This window comes from Ovis canadensis, chromosome 2, assembly GCF_042477335.2.
Source record: "Ovis canadensis isolate MfBH-ARS-UI-01 breed Bighorn chromosome 2, ARS-UI_OviCan_v2, whole genome shotgun sequence".
Taxonomy (NCBI): Eukaryota; Metazoa; Chordata; class Mammalia; order Artiodactyla; family Bovidae; genus Ovis; species Ovis canadensis.
In genome coordinates, this window is record NC_091246.1 from 40117997 (window position 1) to 40131356 (window position 13360).

Consider the following 13360-nt stretch of genomic DNA (forward strand, 5'->3'; position numbering starts at 1 on the left):
ATGTGTGTATACATATACCAAATTCACTTTGCTATACAACAGAAACTAACACAAAATTGTAAAGCAACTATACTCCAATCCAAATTAAAAAAAATAAAGTCAGTGGCATTTGGTACTTGATTACAAAAATAAATAAAAACAAAATCATGACAGAGTCACAAAAAAATGTAAAAATAGTAGACCTGTCCTCTTCACCCAACTTCTGCCATGCTCATCTTTGACCTACAGTCCAACAGAGGCTGTTGTCATTACCTGAGATGCACACCTCAGAAGCAGAGTTGAACACTCTGAGGCTGACAGAGGCTTGGTTGGGGTCACTGGAGGCCTTTTATTGGGATAAGAAATAAAGGAGTTTTCTTTTTTCTGTGGCATCTTTGTCAGGTTTTGGTATCAGGGTGATGGTGGCCTCATAGAATGAGTTTGGAAGAAACCTCGAATAGCCAAAGCAATCTTGAGAAAGAAGAATGGAAAGAAGAATGGAACTGGAGGAATCAACTTGCCTGACTTCAGGCTCTACTACAAAGCCACAGTCGTCAAGACAGTATGGTACTGGCACAAAGACAGAAATATAGATCAATGGAACAAAATAGAAAGCCCAGAGATAAATCCACACACCTATGGACACCTTATCTTCAACAAAGGAGGCAAGAATATACAACGGAGTAAAGACAATCTCTTTAACAAGTGGTGCTGGGAAAACTGGTCAACCACTTGTAAAAGAATGAAAATAGATCACTTTCTAACACCACACACAAAAATAAACTCAAAATGGATTAAAGATCTAAACGTAAGACCAGAAACTATAAAACTCCTAGAGGAGAACATAGGCAAAACACTCTACGACATAAATCACAGCAGGATCCTCTACGATCCACCTCCCAGAATACTGGAAATAAAAGCAAAAATAAACAAATGGGACCTAATTAAAATTAAAAGCTTCTGCACAACAAAGGAAAATATAAGCAAGGTGAAAAGACAGCCTTCTGAATGGGAGAAAATAATAGCAAATTAAGCAACTGACAAACAACTAATCTCAAAAAAATACAAGCAACTTATACAGCTCAATTCCAGAAAAATAAATGACCCAATCAAAAAATGGGCCAAAGAACTAAATCGACATTTCTCCAAAGAAGACATACGGATGGCTAACAAACACATGAAAAGATGCTCAACATCACTCAGTATCAGAGAAATGCAAATCAAGACCACAATGAGGTACCATTTCACAGTCAGAATGGCTGTGATCCAAAAGTCTGCAAGCAATAAATGCTGGAGAGGGTGTGGAGAAAAGGGAACCCTCTTACACTGTTGGTGGGAATGCAAACTAGTACAACCACTATGGAGAATAGTGTGGAGATTCCTTAAAAAATTGCAAATAGAACTTCCATATGACCCAGCAATCCCACCGCTGGGCATACACACCGAGGAAACCAGAATTGAAAGAGACACATGTACCCCAATGTTCATTGCAGCACTGTTTATAATAGCCAGGACATGGAAACAACCTAGATGTCCATCAGCAGATGAATGGATAAGAAAGCTGTGGTACATATACACAATGGAGTATTACTCAGCCATTAAAAAGAATACATTTGAATCCGTTCTAATGAGATGGATGAAACTGGAGCCGATTATACAGAGTGAAGTAAGTCAGAAAGAAAAACACCAATACAGTATACTAACACATATATATGGAATTTAGAAAGATGGTAATGATAATCCCGTATGCGAGACAGCAAAAGAGACACAGATGTATAGAACGGACTTTTGGACTGTGAGGGAGAGGGAGAGGGTGGGATGATTTGGGAGAATGGCATTGAAACATGTATACTATCATGTAAGAAACAAATTGCCAGTCTGTGTTCAATACAGGATACAGGATGCTTGGGGCTGGTGCACGGGGATGATCCAGAGAGATGATATGGGGTGGGAGGCTGGAGGGGGGTTCAGGATTGGGAACTCATGTACACCCGTGGTAGACTCATGTCAATGTATGGCAAAACCAATACAGTATTGTAAAGTAAAATAAAGTAAAAATAAAGATTAAAAAAAAAAAGAAGAAATAAAGGAGTTGACTTCAGCACCCTAGGGAGACTGTACTCATCTTCTAGTGGGAGAGGTGAGAGTGCTCAGCTCTCAATTGCGCTCAGTTGTGTGTGAGAGTTGGACTGTAAAGAAGGCTGAGCACTGAAGAATAGATGCTTTTGAACTGTTCGAGAAGAACAGTGGTGTTCGAGAAGACTTTTGAGAGTCCCTTGAATTGCAAGGAGATCCAACCAGTCCATCCTAAAGGAGATCAGTCCTGAGTGTTCATTGGAAGGATTGATGTTGAAGCTGAAACTCCAATACTTTGGCCACCTGATGTGAAGAACTGACTCACTGGAAAACCTTGATGCTGGGAAAGATTGAAGCAAGAAGAGAAGGGGACGACAGAGGATGAGATGGTTGGATGGCATCACCATATCAATGGACATGAGTTTGAGTAGACTCCAGGAGTTGGTGATAGACAGGGAAGCCTGGCGTGCTGCAGTCCATGGGGTTGCAAAGAGTTGGACATGACTGAGCGACTGAACTGAACTGAACTGTGTCTGACTCTTTGAGACTCCATAGACTGCAGCCCACCAGGGTCTTCTGTCCATGGGATTTCCCAGGCAAGAATACTGGAATGGGTTGCCATTTCCTCCTCCAGGGAATCTTCCCAACCCAGGAATCGAACTCACATCTCTTGCACTGGCAGGCTAATTCTCTACCACTGAGCCACCAAGAAGCCCTGAAAGTTGAGAGAACAGACAGTAATTGAGGTTTGCTGCCATGGTTAGAATGCTTCTGCCTCAGAAAAGGAACTTGGCCTGGACAATCTAGCTGTCAATTGTTCTGCCAATTCAGACTGCCAACTCACTCCACGGTCCTCTAATCTGTTAACTAGGCTCTGGATACTGACCAGCTTCCAGTCACAAGCTGGGCACTGGGTGATGAAAGCCTTGCTGTTTTATTTCCAATTCCTCTGGTTCATCAGTCCTTCCATCCACTCTAATCACACTCCAAGTCGTCCTTGTCTGGAGTCAGGCAACGTACATACGGCCAGTTCCACCCACCCGCTTCTCTACTCCAACATGCAAACTTGGAACATAGCTCTCACATTTCTTACTGCACTCTTGATTGGATGGGAGTTATTTCATCAATCACTAGCATCCTGCTTGGAAAACGGGTTCCCAGGAAAGAGGAAACTTGATCCTTTTCTTCAGCAGATTCTGCTTCCAGGGACCGCTCCATCTGCATGATGGACCAAAGTGATGTCTCCCAAATGCTTCACAAGCATAGCTTTCTTCTGTGTTGGCATGATGCCCCAAAGGCCAAAAAACCCCTATGGAAAATTAACTAGATGAAGCAGCTCCCCTTGCCCCCAGCTGTCCCTCATGGGGAGGCCATGCTTATCCACTGAGTGGGGACACCCTTCTGTGGTGGCTGCATCCTAACCTGATCCAGGATCTGGGGGGCAACTCATGAAGCTGAGGAAGCCTGTGTAACAGCAAAAACAAAGAATACTTGTGTTCCTTAAAAAAATAATAAAGGATAAATGTTCCCTCTGACCCCTACTAAAACAAAAACCTTTGTAGCAAAAAAACCACCCGGCTCAGCTGCAATAAGGTGAAAGGTTAAATGTGGACAGAGTAGTCAAATATAGGCGGTTTCTTAGTTTTCTGGTGGGAATACTTAACAACCTAAGTATGTTTCCCCAGGAGGTCATCTATTATATTTTGTCCAATTTCTTCCTCCAAGAGCTGAATCAATTTATGATGTAATGCCCGAGGGAGAACAATCTTCTGGAAACGGAGTATCTTTCTGGGGACAAGGTTGAGGAAAACATCTTAATATTGTTACAGCTTTGGCCTGGTGGTAACGGCTCTTTGCTTGTGCCGGTGGCAGGATGAGAATCGGGAAGGCAGCGAAATGGCAAAGGACACACGCCTCAATGCGATTTGCCTAAAATGGTTTTCCTCTCTTGGAGAAAACAGGCTATAAATCCATTCAGACATTTACAAGACAGTTGCAAGACTCTGGGCACGTCCTTCAGGGCCTGAGCAGAGAACGCTGCTTGTTCAGAGTGTTGGCATCTAAATGTAGACATGGTCTTGCTTTCTAGCTTAAACAGTATTTCCTCTGACTTCTTCCCTGCTCCCTTGCCCTCTCTCCCTCAAATTATATTAGAGAAGAAAGGGTAAGTCAACACTCATTATTCACTTTGTTTTAAGGAAATAGATGTGACTTCTATTTGTGAGAGATTTTGGATGGCTTCAAAACCCCAACAGTTATTTATTTTGAAACTGGCTAAACTACTTTTTAAACTTTTTATTTTATATGGGGGTATGGTAAAGAACCTGCCTGACAATGAAGGAGACATAAGAGACAGGGGTTCAATCCCTGTCTGGAAGATCCCCTAGAGGAGGGCATGGCAACCCACTCGAGTATTCTTGCCTAGAGAATCCCATGGACAGAGGAGTCTGGTGGGCTACAGTCCATAGGGTCGCAAAGAGTTGGACACAAACGGAGCAACTTAAGCACACAAGCATGCATAGCCAATTAACAATGTTGTGGTAGTTTTAAGTGAACAGCAAAAGAATTCAGTCACACATAAACATGTATCCATTCTCCCCCATACCCCTCTCCCATTCAGATTGGTACATAACATCTAGTAGGGACTCACAGACTTAGAAAACGAACTTATGGTTGCCAGGGGGATGGGATAGTTAGGGAGTTTGGGAGGGTCATGTACACACTGCTATGTTCAAAATGGATAACTAACAAGGATGTATTGTGTAGCACGTGGAACTCTATTCAATGTCATGTGCCAACAGTTACTGATCTCAAGGGCTCCTCCAACTAAACTTTTACAAGAACAGCCAACAAGCAGCCCTATGGCCTGTTCTCCTTAGGCACCTAGGTGTGAAATAGACCAAGAGCCCCCAGTCTCTTCCAGGCTTTGTTGTTGCTCGCCACTAAGCAAAGAAACTCACTCCCCTATTGTTTGTCTTGTTTTTAATATAGGAACAATGGCGTGTCTTGTTATATACTTCCGGATACATGAGAATACATAACAATACCATAGCAGGGTGGTTTGTGTTTTCCTATCATGTGATTTGTTAAGACAAAAAAACTGGAAAGTCCAAGCCTAGATTACAAATTAAGAGTATAGGTAGGTAGACCCGGCTGACTTATTTAAAGGAAAGTTGGGTTGTTTGTTTCTCTCTGAGGGGAAAGGCAGTCTTACTGGGAATTGAAAGGCTCCAATTTATTTGGGGAAGGTACATTAGTTTTAAATCTAAAAATAAATTTGAGGTAAAAAAAGGAACTCTTTCCTGGTGGCTCAGACAGTAAAGAATCTGCCTGCAATGCAGGAGACCCGAGTTCGATCTCTGGGTCAGAAAGATACCCTGGAGAAAGGAATGGCAACCCACTCCAGTATTTATTCCTACCTGGAGAATTCCATGGACAGAGGAGCCTGGTGGGCTGCACAGTCCACAGGGTCCCAGAGTCAGACATGACTGAGTGACAAACACTTTCACTTCAATGCCCTCACAGGGTTAAAATAAATGAGAAGAATGTAGATAAACCAGAGTGTTCAATTATTCCTGCCTTACTCAATGCAAGAAACTCACGTTATCTACCACATTTAAGTTTAAATACTAAGAATTTGGAAAACAATATCGAAAACTGAAAAACAAGTGCCAGCTTTTTTCCAAGAAGTTTGTACTCTGACCTCCTTGCCCTCCCATCTTGAATCTCATGTTCATGTTTGCTCCTTGATGGCCTGAGAGCTGTGGACCTCAACGACATCCACTTACTGGCTCATGGAAGACTTCTTATTTCCCACCATCCAGACAGACTGCGAAAAACTAGGCATCCATTCCTTAAAATGATTTATACATCCAGAACATGCCAGTCATGCTAGTTAATAGGAATATAATTGGACCTTGCCATGCTTGGGAAGTAGAAACCTTTGTGGTAATGTGCCGTGTTCCTAACTAAAATGCAAGATGCAGGCAGTGTTTTATCTGTAGTGTTATTAAATGAAAAGTTAACGGCCAGTGACATGATCCAATGGCTTATTTCCGTTCACACAGATGTCTGATATTGCTCAACAAAGCGGTCCCTGAAAGTTAGAATTTTGTATTTCGAAAGGAGGACCTAAGAGGTAGATTGAAGTCTGCATGCTACCATTTTCAGAGGCAGATTGCCTGGCTTAACAATTTATGTTTCCAGTATTTCTTGGGTAAGGCACAAACCAAGAGCCTGTTGGTCATAGGTGACCATAAATTTGAAAGTTACTATTGTGACTAATAAAAAATGTATTTTGCTAGGCTCATGAAGCACAATGGTGCATTACAAAATGAATTATCTAGATGGTACAGAGTAATTCTTCCCACAGATCCAAAGGGTGGGAATACTTAACAACCTGGACGGGGGTGGTTGGAGCCAGTAAACAGTGTCGGAGGCACTGCCATAAAGAAGTCATTGATACTCACTAGAGTGGGTTCTTTGGGGGCCAGAGAAGGCTATCATCTGGGGAGTTTTATGGCATATTTGCTGGGTCTGATATTCCTAGAATTCTCAGATTCTTAGTGGCCTTTCTAAATGTTTAAATACTTAAATTCAAGCATTTATCACTCTTCAGGGACCTCTGCAGAATTTATTTACATTGGGAGTTACTATTATTGAAGAGGAGTTCATTTTAAAAATATTAGCAAAAAAAAAAAAAGTAGTCCATTTCAAAGTATTACCACAAATGCAGTTCTTTAAGACAAATATCTAACATTTCAGAACAAATGCCACCTGCAAGCTGTAAATATGTGTATTAATTTTTCCCTACAGTATTTGCTTTGGCTGTGACCTTCCCTCATATTCAGTTGAACAAGGGCTAAAAATTGTCAAACCAAATTCTTGTTTGAGAGTTTAGCTCTAACTACTGCCAGTTTGAGAGAAACACACATCCAGGTTTAGGGAATATGTTTTGTTTGTTTTGGCTGTGACATAGGGCAGAACAGTTTCCATCCCGTTCGAATGCATTCAAGAGAGTTTGAAATATTGCACAATAAAAGTCATTCATTATATCTGTCTCCTTTCCCTTCCAAAAACAAAAATGGCTTCCCAGTTCCAAGTCGACACAGGGGGCAGGAAGAAGGGGGTCACGGGGTCACTGGAAATCACCCAAGACTAACACCAGGTTTTTCAGGTTTGAGTTAGGGACTCCTTCTGAAATCTTCATTCCCAATGTACACTTCAAATAAGAAGAGACTGCTCATGTTGCATTATTGCTCTGTTATGAATGATTGGAAAATGAACACATTGTATGTGTTCAAATATTAGGCATAACAACATCCAAGTGCCTAGCACTCAAACTAAACTAATTTGAACCGAAAAATCTTTTTACTTACTTTCTCTAGGAAGTGTCAATTGATTGACATCAAATTTATACTAAAAACAATTATTTTACTGTTTGGACCATACATTTGGAAAGACCTAGTTTTGCTAACACCTGACGCTCCTGGGCTGCTGTTTGAGGTGTCTAAGTAAAGAAAAAAATTGACATTGTGCTTACTAGCAAGCACTTGGGACATCAGAAATGCAGTTTGTTTTTAAATGGTGAAAAGAAAGGCACCATTAACAGATGACTACATTTGACAGGACAAAACACTACCAAAGTGAACTTATTTTATTTTATTTATTAAAAAAAATTTTTTTTATATTATAATGAACTGTTTATTGTTAAGAAACTGCTATGATCATTGAACTTATTTTAAAAACCAAAATTTAGGTGGGTGAATAAAGCTGTGAGAATAAAATTATTAGATGTAAATGGAAGTGTTGTCTCCAAATTTTAGAGATTAAAAAATTCACATGAAAATAGTTAGAAATTTGAAACTTAGAACAAAACGATAAAATCTGAATTTTCTTGAATTATATCTAAAAAAACCCTAAAACCAGCTCTTTGCTCCCCAAAGGCCACTTTTATCATAGAGAAATCAATTAAACCATTTGGTCCAACATTGCGCTGTGGACAAATGAGAAAAAGGAAAATAAAAAAAGGGTGCTTTCCAACATGTCATTGGTAATTTTAGAAATCTCAACCTTAGAAAATGCAGACATATTTTTTTCTTTAATGTGCATGCTCATTTATTTTCCCTTTTCATATAAGTGATATAATGCTTAAAGTATCAAAAAAAAGAAGCAGTTCCAGAAAATACTTGCTTTCCAATATCCTAAAATTTTCCAAAACTTTTCTAATAAATCTTAAAATTAAGGTCACAGCAAGGCTAAGTATGATCTCTGTTGAAGATGTGGGACAAGAAATATGTATCATGAGAATGGTAGTAATTACTCATCTTCTCACTAAAGCTAGCTATTAGGTTACTTGTAGTCTGTACCACAATTTCATAAAAAAACAAAAAGACAGAAAAGCATCAAAGAATGAACAAAATTGAACATACAAACTTGGAACTGTTAGGCCATAGTACAATTAGTCCTTCTAGAGACAAATCATGGTTCTAAAAGAATCTTCAAATAAATCTAAGGCTCCCCCTCAAATAAAAATCCACTATCTTTTTGTATGTGTGTTTATCATAATTTAATTTCACCCCCCAAAGTCTGCTTACGTGATCTAAGAATCTAAGTCCACAGTCAACCTTTCAGACATACTACAAAGAAATCTGGTAGTATAAAAGACAGAAATGCAGAAGCATTTAAGGAGAGAGATTTTTTAAAAACTTTCTTACAGACAATTCATAATCCCTAGTCTAGCTTTGAATCCATGCTTCATCTGGATATATTCATAGGTTAGAATACAATGGGATGAAAAATATTTTTAAAATGTGTAGGAGATGAGGCCAACTTCACACCGCCTGTGCTGTGGGTACTCAGTCATGTCTGACTCTTTGCGACCCCATGGACTGTAGCCTGCCAGGCTCCTCGGTCCGTGGGGATTCTCCAGGCAAGAATATTGGCGTGGGTTGCCACGCTCTTCTCCAGGGAATCCTCCTAACCCAGGGATCAAACCCAGGTCTCCTGCATTGCAGGTGTATTCTTTACCACCTGAGCCACCAGGGAAAACCAGGAATACTGGAGTGGGTAGCCAATCCCTTCTCCAGGAGAACCTTCCAACCCAGGAATTGAACTGGGGTTAATTGAATTGCATTGGAGGTGGATTCTTTACCAGCTGAGCTACCCGGGAAGCCCTCACATTGCCTAGTCTCAGTAAACAATAAGGAAAAGACATATGGAACAGAATGTGCCCTCTGGATCCCCGTTACTCTAAAACTTTTGCTAGTGAACTTTGTTCAAGCATCACGTATTCCAGAAGGAAACGAACTTACCTGATCTGAAGTTAGTGCCAGGCTGAGGGCTGAGAGGTCCAGGGTATTCCTTTATAATCATACCCTGCTGCTGCTGCTAAGTCACTTCAGTCGTGTCCGACTCTGTGCCACCCCAGAGATGGCAGCCCACCAGGCTCCCCCGTCCCTGGGATTCTCCAGGCAAGAACACTGGAGTGGGTTGCCATTTCCTTCATGAAAGTAAAAAGTGAAAGCGAAGTCGCTCTGTTGTGTCCGACCCCTAGCGACCCCATGGACTGCAGCCTACCAGGCTCCTCCATCCATGGGATTTTCCAGGAAAGAGTACTGGAGTGGGGTGCCATTGATTTTGCCCTCAGTTCAGTTGTCGCTCAGTCATGTCTGACTCTTTGTGACCCCATGAACTGCAGCATGCCAGGCCCCCTAGTCCATCACCAACTCCCGGAGTTTACTCAAACTCACGTCCATTGAGTTGGTGATGCCATTCAATCATCTCATCCTCTGTTGTCCCCTTCTCCTCCCACCTTCAATCTTTCCCAGCAACAGGGTCTTTTCAAATTAGTCAGCTCTTCGCATTAGGTGGCCAAAGTATTGGAGTTTCAGCTTCAGCATCAGGACTTGAATATTCAGGACTGATTTCTTTTAGGATGGACTTGGTTGGATCCCCCTGCAGTCCAAGGGACTCTCAAGAGTCTTCTCCAACACCACAGTTCAAAAGCATCAATTCTTCGGTGTTCAGCTTTTTTTAATAGTCCAACTCTCACATCCATACATGACTACTGGAAAAAACATAGCCTTGAGTAGATGGACCTTTGCTGGCAAAGTAATGCCTCTGCTTTTTAATATGCTGTCTAGGTTGGTCATTGCTTTTCTCCCAAGGAGCAGGCGTCTTAATTTCATGATTGCAGTCACCATGGCTGTAGCCCTCATAGTCAGCAAGAGTCCGAATTCTGCCCTCACTTCCCCCTTAATGAAAACTGAGCACCTTGAAGGCAGTGGTCACACTTGGAAATTAATGCCTGGCTCATGTATTATTCAATCTACAATCTTCTTACCTGGGATATACAGGGAAATTTTGCCATGTTAAATAATTCTCAAATGCTAAGGCTGCTTTCCAAGTAAGGTTAGTGACTTTTTTTTTTTCAAATACGAAACCAAGTTATAATATAAATCTTAATGTATGAGAATTGAATCAGATATTTTTAGCAAACTTAACTCTGAACCTTTATTCATCTCATTTTCTTACTGATAATATACAGTGGTCAAGAACAGAATTCTTTCTGAATGACTAAATTTTAGTGTCTCAGGGTGACAATTTAAAAATCAAGAACTGTAGCAAATTTTTTACATGAGAAGATTAGGCTGAATATACCCAACAAGGAAGTTGGTTCTTTTCCCTTATTTCTGATAGCTTAGTATTACTGACTTTTTGCCTTAAATGATAATGCATGTCTGGGTATAATTATAGGCTCCACATTGAATTGTTTAGTCAGCTTTTTGCTTCCATAGCTTTAGAAAGCTTTTTGCTTTCTTCCCTCACAAAAAGAACTTTAAATGAAAACCATGACAAAGATTCACAGTAAAGGGGGAAACAAGCTTTCTTACAGTAATTAAGATGGTTCAATGTTGGTTTAAGAACAGACACATAGATCAATGGAAAAGAATCAAGTCCAGAAAAAGACCTACACATATAAGGTCAACAGATTTCAACAGAGGTGCCACTGTAATTCAATAAGGAATGCAAATCTTTTCAACAAATGGTGCTGAATGGCTTCCATTAAAAAAAAAAACACAACCCTCTTCTCACAGATTATACAAAAATCATCTCAAAGTGGATCTGATACCTGACACTAAAACAATACAATTTCTAGAAAAAAACCCAGGAGAAAATCTTTGTACCCTTGAATTAGTCAAAGATTTCTTAGGATACAAAAGCATGTTCTATTCAAGAAAAAAAAAAAAAAGGGTAAATTAAATTACATCAAAATACTTTTGATATAAAATATCTTTTCAAAATATACTCTAAGAAAATTAAAAAAAACAAGCTACAGACTGGGGGAAAAATATTTGCAAGACAGATACATAATAGATTATATCCAAATATTTGCAAGATAGACATAATAAAGGATTGTATCCAAATATGTCTTTCAACTCAAAGACAATAAGGACAAAAGAAAATGTAGAAAAGACATTTAAACGGAAGCTTCAATAAAGAGGATATAAGAATGGCAAATAAGCACAGGGGATAAAATATGTTCGATATCATTAGTCATTAAACAAAGATACACAATGGGATACCACTGCACACCTACAAGAATGCCTACAAGCAACAAGGCTGATACCTCGTGGTGATGAAAATGTGGAGAAGTTAAACTATGTGTTGCAGGTGAGGATGCAAAATGGTGCAGCTGCCATGGAAAAACTTGGCAGTTTCTTAAAAACACCCCAGCTGTATGTCCCAGGAATCCCACTTTTAGGTATTTAACCAAGAAGAACGAAAGCATGTCTGTAAAAAAGATCCATATGTGAATGTTTATAGCAGCTTTATTTGTAGAAGCCAAGATATACAAACAAACCAAATATCCATCAATGGTGAATTGGATAAACTGTGGTATATCCATAAAATGGACTACTACTTAGCAATAAACAGGAAATCAACTACTTACCACATACAACATGGATAAATCCCAAATGCATTATTCTTAGTTTAAAAAGGCAGATACAACAGGATATATATTGCATGATCCCATTTATATGACATTCTGGAAAAGGCAAGACTATGGCACCCCACTCCAGTACACTTTCCTGGAAAATCCCATGGATGGAGGAGCCTGGTAGGCTGCAGTCCATGGAGTCTGGAAGAGTCGGACACGACTGAGCGACTTCACTTTCACTTTTCTCTTTCATGCATTGGAGAAGGAAATGGCAACCCACTCCAGTGTTCTTGCCTGGAGAATCCCGGGGACAGGGGAGTCTGGTGGGCTGCCATCTCTGGGGTGGCACAGAGTCGGACACAACTGAAGCGACTTAGCAGCAGCAGCAGCATATGGATAGAAATCAGATGAGTGATTGTGAGGGGCTGGGGTTAGGGGAGAGGCGATTGGCTGCGACTGGCAGGAGGAAATGTTTTGCAGGGTGATGAGTATGTTCTGTTACTTGACCGTGGCTGTGGTTACAAGACTGTGTGAATTTGCCAAACTTCAAACTGGTACACTTAAAAAAGGGAAACTGTACTGTAGGTGAATTATACCTCAATAAACCTGACTTTAAAAAGTAAATGAAAAAAAGCTCTTCCAATATAAAGCACAAATCAGGCATTATTATTTCCTTCTTGGTATGCCAGGTCTAAGTCTCACATTCAATTAATTCTATAGCTTAAGTCAGGGGAGTGGGGAGGGGGCAGTCAGAAAAAAATGGAAGCAATGTGGCATGAAGTGATGGGGGAAGAATATGGTGGACAGAACGTGAAATCTTTATAAAGGAACTTTGCTAGGTAAGCTAGAGAAATGAACTGAATAATCATTTAATTTTAATTTCAAAGAATTTATCTTACATTTTCAAATAAGCCTGCTGCTGCTGCTAAGTCGCTTCAGTCATGTCTGACTCTGTGCAACCCCATAGATGGCAGCCCACCAGGCTCCCCCATCCCTGAGATTCTCCAGGCAAGAACACTGGAGTGGGTTGCTATTTCCTTCTCCAATGCATGAAAGTGAAAGTGAAGTCCCTCAGTCATGTCCGACTCTTCACGACCCCATGGATTGCAGCCCAGCAGGCTCCTCCATCCATGGGATTTTCCAGGCAAGAGAACTGGAGTGGGGTGCCATCGCCTTCTCCGCAAACAAGCCTAGTGTGGCATAATTTTCAGTAACACAAAACTAGAGACAACTAGGGTCTATTATTAAGGAGATGGTGAACTACGTTATAGAGATCCAAATTATCTCACTCTAGATGGGTTAAAAAGATGAAGTAGCACCAGGACTCTCCATAATAGCATGGGGATATTCATGGTATATTGT